This window comes from Stomoxys calcitrans, chromosome 4 (assembly GCF_963082655.1).
Source record: "Stomoxys calcitrans chromosome 4, idStoCalc2.1, whole genome shotgun sequence".
Taxonomy (NCBI): domain Eukaryota; kingdom Metazoa; phylum Arthropoda; class Insecta; order Diptera; family Muscidae; genus Stomoxys; species Stomoxys calcitrans.
In genome coordinates, this window is record NC_081555.1 from 71,089,531 (window position 1) to 71,109,192 (window position 19,662).

General features: G+C 37.0%; 2 protein-coding genes across 11 annotated transcripts in view; both read right to left on the reverse strand.

Moving 5' to 3' along the window:
* The window catches only part of LOC106085530 (uncharacterized), a 90,200-nt gene that overhangs the window by 28,900 nt on the left and 41,638 nt on the right, over window positions 1-19,662 (reverse strand). The window lies entirely within an intron of this gene.
* The window catches only part of LOC106090614 (6-phosphofructo-2-kinase/fructose-2,6-bisphosphatase), a 61,416-nt gene that overhangs the window by 4,049 nt on the left and 37,705 nt on the right, over window positions 1-19,662 (reverse strand). Inside the window, exon 1 of one of the 8 annotated variants that reach the window (XM_013256876.2) lies at window positions 80-220. The exons of the other annotated variants lie outside the window; for them this stretch is intronic. The gene's annotated coding sequence lies outside the window, so the exon portion shown is untranslated. Of the gene's footprint in view, window positions 1-79; window positions 221-19,662 lie in introns of those variants that run through there. 8 annotated transcript variants of the gene reach the window in all.

The window sequence follows — 19,662 nt, forward strand, 5'->3', positions numbered from 1 at the left end:
TCTTCTCTATCTAGCAATCCTCCATATATATATGTATTTATATGCTAATAAGCTATCTCTTCACAAAACTATCACTCACTTGGACTATATGTTTTTTTTTTATTAATTTAAGTATGTTTACAAAACACCCAATGCCGGTTTTGTGTGACGATGCGAGCGATCGACTTTGTAATCAGCATGTGGTGACGGTGAAATGTCTGTTTGCCAACTAAACAGCAGATACGCTAAACTAGTGCATGGAAGACACACAGACCCTATGGCACAATGAACATGAGTAGATAGTTACCAGCTGCTGCCGCTGTCGATGACACGCAATAAATGGCGCGTTAAATGGTTGGCGCAGCCAATAATCGATGTAATCCCAAGCGCAACAAATCAAGTTCAAATAAACGAATAAACTTTAAAAACGGGAAGGGTATTGCACAGTAGACCCGAGAAAAAAATATATTTTTAAAATAATATAGTGGCCGAGTTTAATTTTAATTGTATCCAGTGTAAGAAAATAGATTTCCAGTGCGAGATAGATTCCCATTATACATTTACACTGGATAGTGAACGATTTATGTGTAAGCAGCTCATAACACGTGATTTGCAAAAACATCGGGGTCATTATTCGAATTTTGGTAGAATTTCTACATTTCAATTTAAGACGACTAAGCCTGCATGTTCAATATGGTGCAGCGTATCAATAGATCGGCTTAGCCCGACTTTAGCCCATCCTAACTTGTTGTCATTCAATTCGTTCGTCAATTTTATTAAGAAAACTTGAAAAGAAAAAAAGAAACCTTAAACTAGAATCGGCAACACTCATTGATTTGTGAGAAGTTTATCCCCGCTCTTTAATAGAATGTTCATGAGCAAGTTTGCATTTGCATACTACTTTTATAAACATTTTAATGTGAAAATTATAATAAAGGGTGATTTTTTTGAGGTTAGGATTTTCATGCATTAGTATTTGACAGATCACGTGGGATTTCAGACATGGTGTCAAAGAGAAAGATGCTCAGTATGCTTTGACATTTCATCATGAATAGACTTACTAACGAGCAACGCTTGCAAATCATTGAATTTTTTTACCAAAATCAGTGTTCGGTTCGAAATGTGTTCATTCACCGCATTTGGAGTGAAGAGCAACCAGAAGCCGTTCAAGAACTGCCCATGCATCCCGAAAAATGCACTGTTTGGTGTGGTTTGTACGCTGGTGGAATTATTGGACCGTATTTTTTCAAAGATGCTGTTGGACGCAACGTTACGGTGAATGAACACATTTCGAACCGAACACTGATTTTGGTAAAAAAATTCAATGATTTGCAAGCGTTGCTCGTTAGTAAGTCTATTCATGATGAAATGTCAAAGCATACTGAGCATCTTTCTCTTTGACACCATGTCTGAAATCCCACGTGATCTGTCAAATACTAATGCATGAAAATCCTAACCTCAAAAAAATCACCCTTTAGATCTAAATATTGCGTTCTGAAATTTAAAAAAAAATTCTTTCAATAAAGACATACATAATTCACAATAGAGAGATTCCTCTCACATACACGGTAATTCGACCCCTGGACTTTAGTAGTAAATTTGATAAGATTTTTTTTGCATTTTTTTAAGTTTTTTGCATTTTATGTTAGTCTTTCATGGCTGGCCTATCGTAATTCAGCCCCAGTGCTTAAAATTTAATAGATATCAAACCAATTCAAATGTTATTGCAATCTACAATCAAGTTGTGATTTGGGGATAGTTCGAAATGAAAATTTTCTTATTTTTATATTATTATATCTACTGTTCCTTCCCGTTTGGTCTAGGCATAAACAACGACATTAACGGCAATGTGATGATAATAGCTGCACTAAATATAGCATCATCTTTAAATTGTGTGTTGAGGATTTAAACACAGGAGGCATAGAAAATGCCAATGAGATATTAATAGAAAAAAAAAAATACAAGTATGAGCATTTGATTCGGCCAGGCCGAATTTTATGTGGCCGATTTTTTCATAGTTATCAAGTTATCTGGCACAATCGATTACTGATTGCCCCTCTAGATCTGTTTATATGATTTAAAACCCGACCTACATCAATGAAAAGTACTTGTGTGAAGTTTCGAGCGGCCAAGCTTCAATCGTTCGTAAGTTGGTGTGCTTTCGGTTGACTAAAAATCTAATTTCGTTACAAACAGAGTGACTGGACTAGTATACCTTCTTCGTGCGGTAGGGAGTTTAAAAATAATAATTTGGATTTGTTATTCACAATGCAAAAAAAATATGACATTTAACAACTTTGAAACTTCTTTTCCTGAAGCAAAAAATAATACTACCGCCCAGAGTAAGTTAGGTTAGGTAAGAGTGGCAATTTTAAGTCCAATGTGATACCAAGGCTCCTGGTGGGAATCGAACCCACGACCCCTGCTACCAAATCGGCTACCAGGGCGCCCTTCTACCGCCAAGAGTAAATGCATATGCAAATTTGACAGACAAAGAAATAAAGGCATTTTAGTCCTTATTAAATGGTATGCATTTTTGCTTTTACCTATTTCGTTTTTCGTTAACCCCTAAGATAGTAGATTTGGTGGCGTGAGTTTAATGCTCAGATGGTACATTAAATAATGTTACGCCCGGAATTCCTGACTTGGATTTTCTATTCCGAGGTTACTTTTTTTATTTAGAGCGCACAACAAGCAGATTACTGGCTTAGGTGTATGTCCATAGTGGCATCGAGCGGATTAATATCCGAACTTTCTTTTCAATCTAAACCAACATAATATAAATACTTTAATAAAGACAAAGTATGGGCGAAATCTAAACCAAATTACGTGATCGTGAGTTGCCGCGATTAAAAATAATTTATTCACACTTTGGATTCATCCATGGCTCACAACTAAAATGAGGATAACAAGAAAAACACTAATCAAGAATGAAAAATCTTTTTCCACGATACAAAAAGCAAAGGAATTAAGTACGACCGGACCGAACTTTAGGTACCCACCCCCACGGAAATTATGTATAAAGCACATTTCATCAAAATCTAGTGCAATATGTTCCGATCTGGACCAAACACTGAACGACGTTGAGGGGTATAACACAACTAACTGTTCCAAATTTTAGAAAAACGGGTAATAAATAGGCCTTATTTGGGTCCAAGACGGTGAATTACTATGTCCAAATATCGTTCGATCTACACCATATTAGGGAAGGATGTGTAGGAGTCTTACACGATTCACTGTTCCAAATTTCAGTTAATATTGGGTAAGAAATGCGCAGTGTTCAAGATCTTATATCGCGAGATCGGTATATGTGGAAGCTATATCCAAATATAGTCTGATCAGAATCGTACTCGGCACAGATGTCGACGGGCCCAACACAACCGTGCCTAATTTAATCATAATTGGGTAATAAATGTGTATTTTATAGGTTTAAGAACATAAATCGGGAGATCGGTATTTATTGCAGCTATATCCAAATATAGTTCTATCTGCACCATACTCGATGCGGATATTAAGGGTTCTTACACAATTGGTAATGGATAGAACATGATTTCTTTTTTTTTGCACTAAGTAAACTCTTTAAATAACAACGGTTAATTTTTTCCCCCGAAAAATGGAAAAAAAAAATTTCTCATGATTTCATGATTCGTGAAATATGCAAAATTTAGTGACGAATGATCGATCGATGAATAATTTTGTATCTTCATTTTTACGTTTGAATAAAGTTGCTGCCAATCATCGTCAAGGGCTGCCGCCTCAGTGTAGGTATTCGTCTTTTCGTCATGGGAGAGGCACACCCCAGAGTGCCTGCTCCGCTCCGTATGCTTCTGGTCCGTGCCGGGATTAAAAAGAATCCTGGTTCTGTTTGTAAGCCAGAACAGGCTCCATCATCAGTCGGAGCCAGCTAGGTGTAACCGGTGCATTTCCGATCTTACTCCGGCCTTACTTCATTACGTGCGTAAAGTCGCACAGTGGGTCACAAGCGTCTTCGGACTATGTAACCCCTCCGACTTTTGAATAAAGTTGGTGCCAATCATCGTCAAGGGCTGCCGCCTCAGTGTAGGTTTTCGTCCTTTTTTCGTCATGGGAGGGGCACACCCCAGGGTGCCTGCTCCGTACGCTTCTGGTCCGTGCCGGGATTTAAAAGAATCCTGGTTCTGTTTGGTTAGCCAGAACAGGCTCCATCATCAGTTGGAATCAGTTAGGTGTAACCGGCGCATTTCCGATCTTACTCCGGCCTTACTTCATTACGTGCGTATAGTTGCACAGTGGGTCACAAGCGTCTTCGGACTTCTCCCGTGCGACAATCTACACAACAGCAACAACAATTTGTGTAGAAAGGTCTCTGGGGCTTCCGTAGAAACGGAGACCGGTGGCTCTGAACCTTAACTCTCCTCCAAGATTGAGGTACCTAGGGAAATTCTATACAAGCCCTTAACAGCACAATATATCTTCTCGAAAGGCATTCGTAGGCCTCCTGTAGCATTTTCCGGGTAAACGCCGTCCGGTCCGGGTGATTTATAAGGACCGAAAGAGTATAAAGCCCAATGAACCCTATTATAATTAACAAGTCTCCTCGCCATATCAGCAACACCGTTCCCCGCCATTATCAAATTGATTCCGACTCTTCTCTGAGCTCACAACCCGGAAAATGAGTACCGAGCAGCAAATGCAGTAGTCTCACGAGAGGATTCGGTCCATTCCTCATCCGTCTTCTGCAGATCCCGTAATCTTAAAGTATCCTTTATATTTGAGAATTACATTATCACCCTGACAAAGTCCTCCCTTTTGACCTTTCTCAGTGCCTTCTTATAAATTCTAAACTTATCCTTATAAGCTTCCCATAAATCCCTGCTACTTGCTCTTTGAATGTCCTTCTCGCATACTTCCTGAGTTTTCTTAGGTCCCGGTTCCACCATATCTTGTTCTTCTTCTTCGACCTACTGACCGGACAAGCCAATTTAAAAGCCAACGTTATTTGAAACTCCAGGGCCTGAACCTGGAGATCTATATCCTTCACGCCACGATTGGAATATCCTCAACCTTTTTACCAACTGACGATATTTACCTCTCCCATCGAGTTCTTCTAGGGTTGCTGAATGGTATCAAGTCTGGTTGCCCAGTTTTACCAATCCTAAACATTATTTATTTATGATCCGAAGAACTAGCCTCTTTCGATGCGGCCTAATCATTGATCTCATAATCCTGAATGTTACTCAATGTTAGATCAAGATTATCCTTTCTAGTAGATATCTCAAAAGTGGCGTCATTTCCCCTACTGTACAGACTTAAACCATTCTCCAAAAAAAACTCGACGCATTCGCGTCACAGCCCAGTATTAAATTCATGTTCTTCGTCCTACAGTATTGAATGGGGTCTCTCGCCGCCAATGGAGGTGGCAACTACTGATCATCATGCAGGAAGTATGCGGAAATTACAAGTTCCTTACCGCCGCATGACAAAGACGACATCACGGTCTGATCTCCCGTACAGAACTGATTCAAAATAAAGCATGTAAAATTCGTCCTCACCTAAATACAAGTTCTACAGTTAATGAAACATTTAAAAAAAAAATTAAATCATAATCGCTGTCCTCAAGCCCCATAATATTATCACGGCTCCTGGATCAACGCTACATCTATGTCGTTTTTGTCTAAATGAAGAATAAGTTTGTGGCTGCTATACCGTGATGAAAATTAATCTGAAAAAAACTAATCACCATAAACATACAGTGGCCCTGCCTCGATTCTCCATAATCAAAAACGTGTATTGGATCGAACTATTAACATTCATCTTACGATACGCAAGCGACAGCATCGAACCGGCAAAATCCGGAACGGAAAATTCCCACAAAGTTTCGGGCAGTCTGGCCGGACTGTCCCTTGGAAATTCTTTTTAGGCTAGATGCTTGACTTTGTCTATATCGTACTCTAATCCGGCTATGGCTAGATTAGTATGTATATACAGGTTCAGGGAACGAATCGTTCTCTCATCTATTACACCCACGGCAAGTGACTTTATCCAACCGACTATGGCTAGAACGGTACCGTCAAGTGTCCGAATAAACTAATTTACTTTCTTCCTACAGGACTTAGAGAAACAAACTACCTCGGATTTAAGGCAGAATAGCCTTTCATCTGATCTTCAGATCCCACAAAACCCTTCCCAAAATTTTGTGCAGTTTGGCCCGGCCGTCCCTTCAATAGTAAAACTGGGCTGGCTGCTTGCAAGAACAGAGTTAAACCTATTCCCAATCCGCCAATGTAGCTTACCCATTCGGCTATGGCTAGATAGGTAAAAGTATGCAAGCCAAGGGAAAAACGAACGAAGCATATAAATCGAAAGTGTCTATATAAAAATACATTCGCATATACATATAGATGTAAGCATAAAAATGAACATAAATATTAAATATAAACGTAAATGCACATAAATATATACGAAAAGCAATTATTCGAATATATAGAATTACTACCATCGACAACACCGACACGTATATAAGTGTGAAGGTACCATTGGCCAACAGATGAACGCACCGGATACGTCATGTTACGAATGATAACAAACGTGTACTTTACGCTCCTAGCTGTGGATAGCGGCAGGTCAGCTGATTTATCTAAGTGACAATCATGACAAATCAACTGAACACTGTCTATGAGCGGGTTTCTACCACTACAGATACATAACGAGAGAGATCTAAAAGCTCTATTACACGGCATGTAGTTGTCTTATAACATGTCGAATTTAGCACATGTTGAATTGTACATGTCGTGTGATAAAACGAAACTAACATATAATAAAAATCACTTCTCAAAATATCACATGAATTTTTTTCCATTAGAGCGTGCTTTATTCCTTCTGACAAAAACATAAAGATATCAGCTGTTTTTGTTGTCAGCCTAATGAAAGTTATCCCAAATTAAATTGTTTTCACAAATTTATGATTTAACCTACTTTCTCAAAACTTTAACAATTTTTACACAAAAACAAAAAACAGCTTATGGAAAATTTTTTTATGCAAATAACTACAGGTGTAATAGCAAAAATGATGAATCGTTTGTAAATTGACAATTTTGACAAACATTTTCAATTGCATGTGCATACAAAAAGTGAAATGTCATAAGACATCTACATGCCATGTAATAGCGCCTTAAGTGTTTTGATATTCAACAAAACACAACACAAACGGGAGAAGAGAGAGAGAGTTTTATTACCATATTTCCAATTGAAAATCTCCTTCGCCAGATAAAAACAAAATTTTGTTACCAAAATATTGTCACAGTTCCTCACTTATACACAAGTATATAACACACGCGAATAAAAAGAGCCGCAAAATTTTACTAGAATTAGTATGTAACTACAATTATAACTAAATAAGAGAGAGAGAGAGAGATAGAGAGAGAAAGAGGTCTCTGTGACTGATCCGTGGTCTCGAAGACGATGAACTGACATTACAATTTCCCGGGCGAAGACATAAATGTCATCCTTCCGGAATCATCCAAGGCGGAATCTCTATACCGATGCTGAAGAATCTGGATCCATTAGGATTCGAGTACCTTACAACTGTCCTCAACCTGTCTTTGAACAATCTTATAATACCCAATCTGTAAGATGGAGAGGGTGATCCCGCTACTGAAGCCTGGGGAGGATCCGAGTGGGGGGAGTCGTACAGTAGCCAAGACGCTTCAGGGTCTGCTCCTTCCGAGCCTCATTGTAGAATTTCCATTCGACGACCAATAGCATGGATTTCGAAGACTGCATAGCATAACAACTGCTCTGCATGCCATCACCACACACATTTGCTGTTGCTTCAATCAGCTCAGGCCATGTTAAAGGACAGTCATCGCTGGACTATTACTAGACCTATCGAAAGCATTCGACACGGTCAGCCATGCCAAACTATTTGAGGACATCACAAACACGTGCCTTCGATCAGGCCTGAAACGCTGAGTAGCGAATTATCTGTGTGGTCGCCAGTCAGTTGTGGAATTTAGGGAAAAGAAGTCGAATTACCGTAGAGTGAAACAGGGAGTTCCACAAGGTGGGGTGATATCTCCGGCACTATTTAATTTCTATCTATCCTCTATTCCACCCATAGCATATTATACGATCATGGCATCAGGCCCCTACCCATTCATGACATCTGCGATAAGTTAAATGCAGGGACCGTTCAAATCATTATCTTGTAGATAGGTATTCACCGCCAAGAAGCCTTATGGTGGATCTACATGATCTAAAGCGAGAGATTCAGCGCTACAATAGAGAATCTCTACAACAAGCGGCATATCTAGCAGGTCTAAACAACAATAATGTAGACGCGGTAGCAGTTGCGGTGAATAGCTGCCAGATGAATGTGGTGCTTGGAGAACGACCGCCTCCCATTGTACCTGAAGAAATTGCAGCCTCCCTAACTCCTACCGAGCAAGGAATGATGCCTACGTGCAGGATGTGTGTGTGTGTGTGTGTTACATATTGCAACACGACACACATCACCTGACTAACTGCCAAGCCAGATCTACTTGTCTCAGACCTAGATCCCTCGGGACAGATTTCCTGGATCTCGATATTCAACGGAACCAGGGAGACGAAAGATGGAACATAACACACAGGTACAACAACTACAACTTTGAAATAATCAGTGACTTTAGCTACAAATACATTAGTTTTAAGGTCAAAAGAAGAATGATGCACGCTAATAGATCCCACTTTTGACAAAGTAAGGATTTTCTTAGTAAACCCACCTCTCTGTGGCCGCTGGATCAATCTGAGTTACCAAACTACTGTTGTGGCATGGATCAAGATCTGTATTACAGACGTTACTAGGCGTAAAAAATACATCACTTAGATCTTGCTGTTAAAAAAAAGTGAGTAAGAGAATATTTAAAAAAACTTAAAAAATATGGGTATATATGAAAGTCGCACTAAAATTATAAAAGTCACACAATCGGCATTACCGTTGCGCCACTTTATTTTTAAATTTGACACATTGTCCACAATGATACTATTGCGACTTTTTGTTGTGTCACTAAATACCATACTTTTTGGGTCAACTTTCAATTCCTCTGTGCCACTTTTTAAAAGTTATTCTCGTATTGGGTGTTTTCACTTAAATAACCGAGGCACATACATATGTTGGCAACTCTCACTATGACACTGAATGACCGGGTCCAAATCCTAACGAAGGCATCCGAAATATTATTCAGAGGAGGTATTCCCCTAACTAATGCTGGCGACACTTTTCCAAATACTGTTTTACATTGCTAAAGGAATATCCTTTCTACTTTGAACACGGCTATAAAAAAGTCCCTTTTTATTGGGCTAAATGTTGAATGTTCATAGGAATCTTTTCATTTGCAATAACTAATACCCATAACCATTAAGGTTATTCTCTGCCATTGTCTTTACGTTTGTAGTTGATCTTCTTTGCCACAAACTTAAACATGAATTCAATGTTTCGCATTCTTCGTGTGAGCTTATGTAATTTTTTCTTTCTGACCTCAGGCAGTACGTTTTATGCCGTTGGCATAGCTCAAATATTCACTCAATTCAAGCAGGTGGAACCCAGGGATCTGTTTTGGGGCCTGTTTTATTCATGCTGTATGTAATCGTTATATACAAAGTGTTGGCATAGCTGTAGGTGCTAATGGCTTCTTTAAAACACGTTTCTGTGAATGGGCTCGTTGCAATAGGGCTACTATTAGCATTGGAAAATCTAAATGTGTTGTTTTAAATCGTTCTCGAGATGTTCATGCAAAAAATAGCATTATTGTCCAGAATAATGTGGTTCGTTCATCTTCTTCTATAAACTCGCATTCTTTCGTTTACATCTCATATCTCTCATATTTGTGCGAAAATTCTAAAAAAAAAACTTTAGTCTTAATGTTATACTGCAAATGCAAAGTTTGCCCATGAACATTCCACTAAGAAACAGGGGCAAACTTCTCACATATCAGTGAGTGCAGTCCGATTCAAGTTTAAACTCAATGATAAAGGGCATCCTTTTTATAGCCGAGTCCGAACGGCGTGCCGCAGAGCGACAACTCTTTGGAGAGAATTTTTTTTTATTAATCTCTACTATGTTAACATTCCCATCAACATATAACCCACTTGGGTTCAGATTGATTAAATAAATAAAAACAAATAGTGTCCTGTATAAAATTCTTCGATCTTCTGAGCAGATTAATCGACGTCGATCCGTCTTTCACGAAAAAAACCTTTCGAGAATTTGCACATATAATTCTATTTGACGTTTGAATTAGGTTAGGTTGAAAAGAGGGTGCGGATATTAATCCGCCCCAAGTGCGCTCTAAATACAAAAACAAGTAAAAGCGTGCTAAGTTCGGCCGGGCCGAATCTTATATACCCTCCACAATGGATCGCATTTGTCGAGTTCTTTTCCCGGCATCTCTTATTAGGCAAAAAAGGAAATAAGATAAGATTTGCTCTGCTATTAGAGCGATATCAAGATATGGTCCGGTTTAGATAACAATTAAATTATATGTTGGAGACCTGTGTAAAATGTCAGCCAATTCGAATACGAATTGCGTCCTTGGGGGGCTCTAGAGGCTCAAGAAGTCAAGACCCATGATCGGTTTATATGGCAGCTATATCAAAACATGGACCGATATGGCCCATTTGCAATACCAACCGACATACATTAATAAAAAGTATTTGTGCAAAATTTCAAGCGGCTAGCTTTACTCCTTCGGAAGTTAGCGTGCTTTCGACAGAAAGACGGACGGACATGGCTAGATCGCGGGGATCAAGAATATATATACTTTATGGGTTCTCAGACGAATATTTCGAGTAGTTACAAACAGAATGACGAAATTAGTATACCCCCATGGGTATACTAAAAAATCTAAGTTAGTAATTCCGTGCTACTTACAAAATCCTTCATTGTTTTCCATATCACTACCCTAAGTCGTTTCATATCTGGTATTGTGTCCCCACCTAAGTGCCGGCATCAGTTAGACGCGAAAACTGGGCAAAGACAAAGGAAATGCTCCAATATCTCAGCATGCCCTACACATGCTATCACTTGCCGCACCGATTTTACACAAGTGAACTCGTAGTCCTTTGTGTCCCGTCATTATACCAATAGCAATACTGACCTCCTTCTTACTTCCTTTACAAGACTGTTCCTGACCTTACCGTCCTGGTTGTTATAGCCCTTATGGCAATTTTACTGTCCGTAAAGATGTTCACACTCGACGTCCTCGCGTTAGCACCACACCGCCTAACGCATTCCGTGATCGCCCCGGTCTCCGCCCGCAGGACCGTATTTTGGTCAGGTAGTCTAAAACAGTTCTCAGTCCCTGGGTTCTCAATGTGGGCCCACTCTGTTCACTAGCCCCCTGACGGGAATGTCACCAATTCTGACGACATTTATCATTCATCACTCATTGTTATTCGAAAAGTTTGCTCTCCCTCCCTTCATGGAATGTTAGTGGTCAAATTTGGATCCATTTGTCGAAAAGGGTTCATTTGGAAATCTCGTTCTGCAAATACATCGATCAAAAGATATTTTCGGAATCCGCTTTAAATGTCTCAAATCGTCTCGTCTCGTCTCGTCTTAATGATTTAAATTCAACTTGCGATTTATGTTTTGAGTCCTTGGTGATCAAATTCTAATTCCAAATTATTAAAACTTGGCTGTATGGCGTGAAGTCCTTCATCGGCAAGGGCTGCCGCCTCTGTACCACACGCTGCAACAACAACAACAACCGCGAAGCAGAGGTTTCCATGTGCGCCTATGACCCCAAACACCTGGGGTTTTCTGATGTTCGGCGTAAACATCAGAAAAAATTTTAGCGGTGGTTATCCCCTTATTAATGCTGGCTACATTTGTGAGGTATCCTGACATGTTAAAACTTCTCTACCAATTGGAGTCTCTATGCGAAAGGCAGTTCGGACTCGGCATAAAAAAGGAGGCCCTTAAACTTTATCGATATGAGAGATATATAAACATGCTGACAGACTGGAGGCTGCCAGTAACGACTTTAGCCGAAGCTGTGAGGACGTCGAAAAAGAAGGGACTAAGAACATCTGCTGTATGTCCCGCACTGGCAGTCAGAAGGAGTTGCACTTTAGTTTCTCATTTCTTTGTGAACCAAACGCCTGCGCTAGACCATTTATTTCTGCTTTCAAGACCCACTTACAATCATAGAGTATTTTAAGAACTGAACTCTTCGTTTTAAAATACAACATTGTATGAGACAATTGAGAACTGACTTAGACAGATAACAAGGCACCAAGACAACGAGATGAGTGAATGCAAAACAAGAGCCCTTCAGGAAAAAGAAAGATTGATTCAGATTTCAGTAAGTGCATGTTTGATTCAGTAAAATAACTTTCTTGTCGTCTGAGTTCGTAGTACGAAGATCATACGAAGGCAACGTGGTTGATTTTGCAAAAGCATGGATAAACACACACACGGGCGTAGTTTTTTATATGAGAAAACAAACAGTTTGCAAACGATGTGTTCATCTTTTGATAATGACAGCGAGACGCTTTCATATGACTCAGCACTGGGTGTATTTTGTTCGTTTTATTCTATCTTCAGTGTCTCGCTCTTCAGTAGTCATGAAATAGATCATGTGGGCTCAGCGTTCACGAGTTCAGCAAAAACAGTCACCAATGTGCAGACCTTTGAAGTGAACATTCGCTAGTTGTTGGTCTTTTTAAAGCGATCTGGATGGTTCAACGGTAACAACTACACGCCATCTTCACTCTGGTGTTCCGGGGGTATCACAATGGACGAAAACGTCTAAATGAGTCTAATGGCAAACTGCCAGTTAAAAGTAATCTAACAATCCCCTGTTTCTTAATGGAATGTTCATGGGAAATTTAGTAGTCTAAGAGTAAGCGAAACCGTCCAATGACTTGTAATGCGTAGCGAACGACATATAAGATTCGGCTCCACTGAACTTTACGCCTACACATAGTGTGCTACTTTTTGTATCACCTTTTTAAAAAAAGTATGCCACTTTTTGTGCCCCTTTTCGAAATTTTCCAACAGTAACGCTGCTGCTCACAATTATGCAAAAATTGTAATATGCGAGTCTAAGAAGGTCGGGAAATTCGACCATAGTTGCAACTCAAGTAATAGGGAAACTTTTTTTTTTGTTAATTAATGACAAAATTATCGCTTAAGCTAAGCAACGAATTGAAATGAGTTAAACAATTAAAAGACAATTGGGCTACACCCAACATTTTTGCATACGCAAAACAAACTATGCAACTGTTATATGCTTAGCAAACTCAAACTTATCAAAGAATCAACAATTTTTGATAAGCTAGATTATTTTTCATTTCGACAATTAACCAATATTTTGATATATTCTACAAGGTTAAAGTACATCATCGGCGAAAAGTAGAAGAACAAATAAAAGTATTCTATAGAATAATGTTTAGTATAGTTATCCTTTCTAAACACAGAAACCAATCCCCAAACTCAAGAAAGCTAAGCCCTAAGTGGAATATCTCATAAACCTTCAAAATTAATAGAAATTTTATTGCTATAATTTCCATCATATATGGATGCGTAAGTATACCCCCAACATATGGGAGTTTACTTTTGTAATATCTCGAAATATTCGTAAAGACCTCACAAAATGTAAATAATATTCACAGTCATGACAAAACGCACAAATAATTTTTTGTAGTGTATGTCGGTTGGGATTGTAAATGGGCAAAATCGGTCCATGTTTTGATATAGCTTCCACATAAACCGATCTCCCGATTTTACTTCTTGAGCCTCTAGAGAGAAAAATTCTTATCCAATTTGGCTGAAATTTGCACGTGGCGTTTTGTAATGTATTCCAATGACTGAGCCAAGTTCGGTTCAAATTGGTCTATAACCTAATATAGCTGCCATATAAACCGATCTCCAGGTTGGTCCACTTGAGCCTCTAGAGGGCGTAATTCTTCTACGATTTGCCTGAAATTTTGCACTTGGTGGTCTGGTTTGACTTCCAACAACTGTGCCCAGTATGGTCCAAATCGGTTTTTACCTTCCATATGCGCCCTAGAGGGCGCAGTTCTTAAATGATTTGGCTAAAATTTTGCACAACGACTTCTCCAAGACCTTTAATTCTTATCCATTATTATTTTCCTGTCTATAAAGAGGTACCGGGAAAAGAACTAGACAAATGCGATCCATGTTGAAGAGTATATAGGACTCGGCCCGGCCCGAACTTAGCACATTTTTACTTGTTTTTATATAAAAACACAGTGCCGTATCAATGCATCGATGCATTTAGCAAAGTATATCACGATATGTGTCATCGATTTCAATCGGAGTGCAATGGACATCGTTGCAACTCAATAATAATGATGACAAAAACAAGATTCTTGTCAACATCAGCAGGTTCAATTGTTAGTCAAATCAATATTGTGACATATGAAGGGACCATAGCCCACTGATAACATATTAACTGACCATTTGTTTCTATGTATATACATGTATTTGTGTTAGGTGATTATTTATTGAAATTAATCTGTTGACTGTATAAATATACAAGTTCTAATTACAAGCAAAATAGCAATAATTTGTTATTTATGATAGTGTGTTTTGTTTTTTGTTTTGCTGCGAAATTTATTTCCCATTAGAAGTGAATGTGGAAAAATTACACCTTATGTGATAACAACAATCACTAACACCACCGTCAGAACAATTCAACAGAAAATAAGTGCTAATAGCATTTCAAAAATAATATACATGATAACAAAGAAAATTAGACAGATTTAGTGACACATGTAGCTCGCTTAAGAATTTATACCCATTTGTTTATGATAAAATTAAGCTCTAAATGGTAGAGTAAAAAACAATCAAAAACAAGGACAATTCATTCAGGTGTAGGGTCCCAAAAATTTTCCAATTTCATGAGTTATCAAATCTAGCGTTTACAAAGTAAAAAGTTTAACATTTAAAGATGCCCAATTTCTCATCTTTATACGAAATATTTTCCTTTAGTCATAGTTTTGTTTTTCTTGATTTTAAGGTAATAAATCATTTGAAGTGACAAAGAATTAGTGGGTCGTGCTGTTAATCTTTGTATGATTTGGGTAAAAATTCACGCAAAATGAAGTGCTAATAGGGCCTTATATGGATATAACCATATTGTTTGATTTGATGCTTAAGCTTCTAGAAGTCTACTGACTGGGTTGAAATTTGGTACGTGAAATACATACATATAGATCCATATATTATTATAGTCCCTATAAAAAAATACCTCCGATTTTTTTAATCCTACATTTACAATCTCTAATATCCACACCAAATAAGTCCATTAATAGATATGGACCCCATATAAACCCTATTTTGCTTCTTTGAAATTTCTTTCAGATAATCTACAAACTAGCCCATAATCTATCTCACGACTTTGCTTATTTGAAATTTCTCTCAAATAATTTATACATAGCGCAATTCCACAAAAAGGTTACTAAAAATTAAAGATTTATTACAAGCTCTAAATATTTTGGTAGTAATTTAAAACCAAGAAAGCAAGCCCTCAAATTAACGATGTATCTTTAAATTTAAGCCTCTTTATCAGAGATGGTCTGTCGGAAATTCCGACGTATAATACATACGTCAAAAATGGTATAAACCTAGCCAAAAAACTAGTTTTTGACAGAATTGAAAAATAGGAAATCGTAAAATTTTTTTGAAGCTATTGTGAATTTATGAATATGACAGCACTGGTGCATAGGTAACAGGAAACATCGAAGATCCAATACTGGCTAAAACATTTATTTACTGTTATTCTCCCTCACTAACACATACTGGTGGCATATGCGAATATCTTAACGTGGTCAAACTGCTTCGGAAGGCAAAGCGCTGATTATTAATAGATTTGCAACTACGACAATCTAAAACAATGATAAGATTTGAAAAAAAAACAAGTAGCGAAACATTTTCGTAGTTAATGATGTTTACTACGTTTTATACAAGTATATGACGTTTTCGACGTTTACAACCTTTTGACAGTCGAAAACGTAAAAAACCGACATACAGACCATTTTCGTTCTTTATACTAACCAACACACCGTTTCAATTTGAATTTCGGTCGCTGACAGAATATTATTTCACAATCTCCCAACCCCCTTTTTTGAAAAATACAATAGTTAAGCTTAGCATCTTTACTTATAAAATAAATATGTGTAAAAACGCTCCTATTTGTATGGCTATGGTAAAATCTTTTCCTTTTTCCAAAAACTATTTTCTAATCTACAACGATATTCTAGTCTTAAGATGTTTGTCTTTAATAACAAGTTAAGTTGTACTACTATTTAAGTTTAAACTCCTTAATATCAAGTGAAAAATATTTATTGAAAGGAAATGTTTCGTTCAAAAGTTGGAAAATTGTACTTCATCTTTGCTAAAATCCTTAAATTCCATTGCAGGATAATGTATGGCTATAGACCATTTCGTTTAATGCTTTCTATTCACATACCACATCAAACAACTTTCAAGAGTAAGGCAAAATGGATCATGTTGCTTAAAAGCATTTGGCCGGCTATCTGTATCGGGATTTCTGATCCGCCAAGAATCTTCATCAGCAGAATTTGTTAAATGGATTATGGCAAAGCTCACATCTGAATTTGAACAGGGCTCTTAATGTCGACTTGATTAGCAGACACAATAGAAAACAAGTAAAATCTTACTTGCCTTATTCAAATCCAACTTATCGAACAATGCCAATAGCAACAAACAAATACAAATTTACCGAACTTATTTGTTCTCTGCACTGAGAACAGCCATCGGCTGATGTTGCTTCTAGGTAACATCACACATTTTCTCTACTTTTGAAAGTTCTTTGCTGTGCTATTCTTTGAATAGAAAGCATTCAACGAAATAGTCTATAGCCGGACAATATCCTGCAACAAACAGACAAATCTTTAAAGTTAGGAAAAACACTTTTCAGGGTATGTTCTTGAGTATCCGAGATTCGGCCTTGCAGAACTTTGTGCGTTTTAGATGTAGGTGATATTAGCTTTTTCATATATTCCATGTAAAAAGGGTTTACATTTCAAGCTACGTCGAGTTGAAAAGAAATTCACTTTCACCACTTTTTAACTTCTTCTTTTTATTGCCTCCAAACTACCCATGTTCATATACAGGGTGGCTGATGAAAGCCGCTACCAAAAAAAAATGTAATAACTTTTTTTCTATTTAATAATAATAATTTAATAATTAATTTAATTAATTAATTAATTAATTTAATTAATAATAATTTAATAATTAATTTAATAATTTAATTTAACATGAATAAAAGAAAAATGTATTCCATACACCGAAAAAAAAATGTAGCAATATTCATCATTGTAGCAATATTCATCAGCCACCCTGTAGTTTGACCTTTTGTATTTTACCTTTGGATAGTAAAATAATTTCTCTTAATATTTCTACAGCAGCTATACGTTCAATCAACAAAATGTAACTGAACATTATTTTGCACTTTGCAGTATACTTGTAGCCTGCAAGGTAACATTTCACATTTCAAAAGTGCACAACAAACGTTTATTTACAATTTGCTTTAATTTAATCCCGTTTTGTTTTATAAAAATACCTAATTCTGAATCATATACCCTTTGAAAAGAGCACACGTTTGTCATTTTTCGGGATTAGCATATGAAACGAGTTTCTTTTAAATTATAAACTGGAAATTTTATGTAGTATAACGCTGCCAGATTTTTGAAAACGGTTTGCCATCGACGAAGCATTTATAAACAGCATACAATGGTTCTATACAGTTCACGGACGCATGTGTCTAGCTTATAAAATGGTTATATTTCCAACATTTATATACAGACATTATTTTTTTTTGCACTGAATTTCAATATGGACTGTTACATCATAAATGTAACCGATTTCCACGACTTTAAATTCATAAGAAGCTAGAAATATAGCGAAAAACCTAATAATTATTGGAAATTCATAGCATACAAATTTACCTCCATTAAGAAGCACATAATTATTTTTTGAAAAAGAAAAAATTTTGCATGACTTTTGTGTCAGGTAGAATGCGGGAATTGCTCCCAATCGATTGTCGATTTTCCTCGTATTGGGCTCACTCTTCACGTACAGTAGTTTTGAGGCCTTCTTTTGATAAAATCTTGTGTTTTTTGATACTTTTGTGGAGCAATTCTGGGATGCTTTGGTATATTGGATAATTGCTGATGACGGGTGTATAAATGCCCTACCCCAAGCTCACCCAAGTGTACATGTTCACCGATTAGAACAATATGGGTATCAAATGAAATGTATTTAAGAGTAGCATACAAACTTGATATAACAATTTGACCCCTAGTGTAGGGGCAACCGCCCAATCCCCATAAAGGTGTAGCGAAGCACACTGGGCAATAATTAATTTTTTAGCTGTCTTTTTGTTGAATAAACGATGCGTGCGTACATTTATTTGATTGACTGTATATACATTGCTTTATTTTCACTTATAGAGTCGAAGTTGCAACGATTTGCTGCGAATTTGACACGGATTGATTTATTATCCTTCCGAAAACCTCCGCCAAATTCCATCAAAATCGGTTCACAATTACATTTTGTTGTAATAAGTAGAGATTTATTGTTATGCTAGCGATCTGGCAGGTTAGTTACATAAAGGGTATTGCAGTTCAGTGGCAACACTGTAGTTCGAAGAAATATAAGCTAAGAGATTGTCGAGACCACTAATACATACTAATAAACCATTGTACAATTACAAACGAATGTCAACAATTGTTTTGTTGTAAACTACCTACTGGAACATAATGCGAGGAGTGAAAACAATAAGTTTATCGTCATCAAAAATTTCATTGCGATGAAGTCAATAAATTGAAGCTAGAACTTGGTATGCTTACCTTTGCAGTAAGAAAAATAAATAATTAAAATGTCATGCAACAACTCGACTGCTCGCATTTGTCAAGGGATTTGCCAGAGTGGAATCTACAATTTAGAGGTTTTTTGTACTGTTTGCAGTGTTTTTGCTTCTCTGCGAAGTTTATGTTTTGAGGGTTACCTTGTCTTGCATTTAACATAACGATATATTATTTTCAATTCAAAATCTAAAATTGGTTCAAAATATATGTTTACTGAAAAGTGTACCGGAGTTTATGCTTCTACATGAGATAAGTGCCCAACAGTTCAAATGTTATTGTTGAAGTGGAATATTCAATAAAACAGCTGAGTCGATAACCCGATAATGAAAAGGTTCCAAATTTTATATCGGCCAAATTTCTTATCGGCCCTGAATACATATTATTCAAAATAATTCATTTTTTGCACTCTGCTCTTCAGTTGCTGATAACTACCATAACACATAACACATATATATATATATGTATTGATGGCTTAATATAAAAATGACCTAACTCGATGTTTTGTTACAGGAAAAGGAAAAACTTAGTTTGTAACAAATTTCATCGCTGTGAAATGTAGCTTAAAAATGTTATAAATACTTAATAAACTTGTATACTCGTATAACATAACATCATATACTTTAAACGCTACATAGCCTACAATATTTTCGACTTACTAAGAAGTTGTATAGCTCCAAATATAAGGAAATAGAACCATTGGTCGAAGCTGGACGCAATTCCAATAACAAAATGAAATAATTTTGTGGGAAAAATTAAAAGAAGAGCATAAAATGTATTAAAATCATTTTGTTACCTCAAACTAAA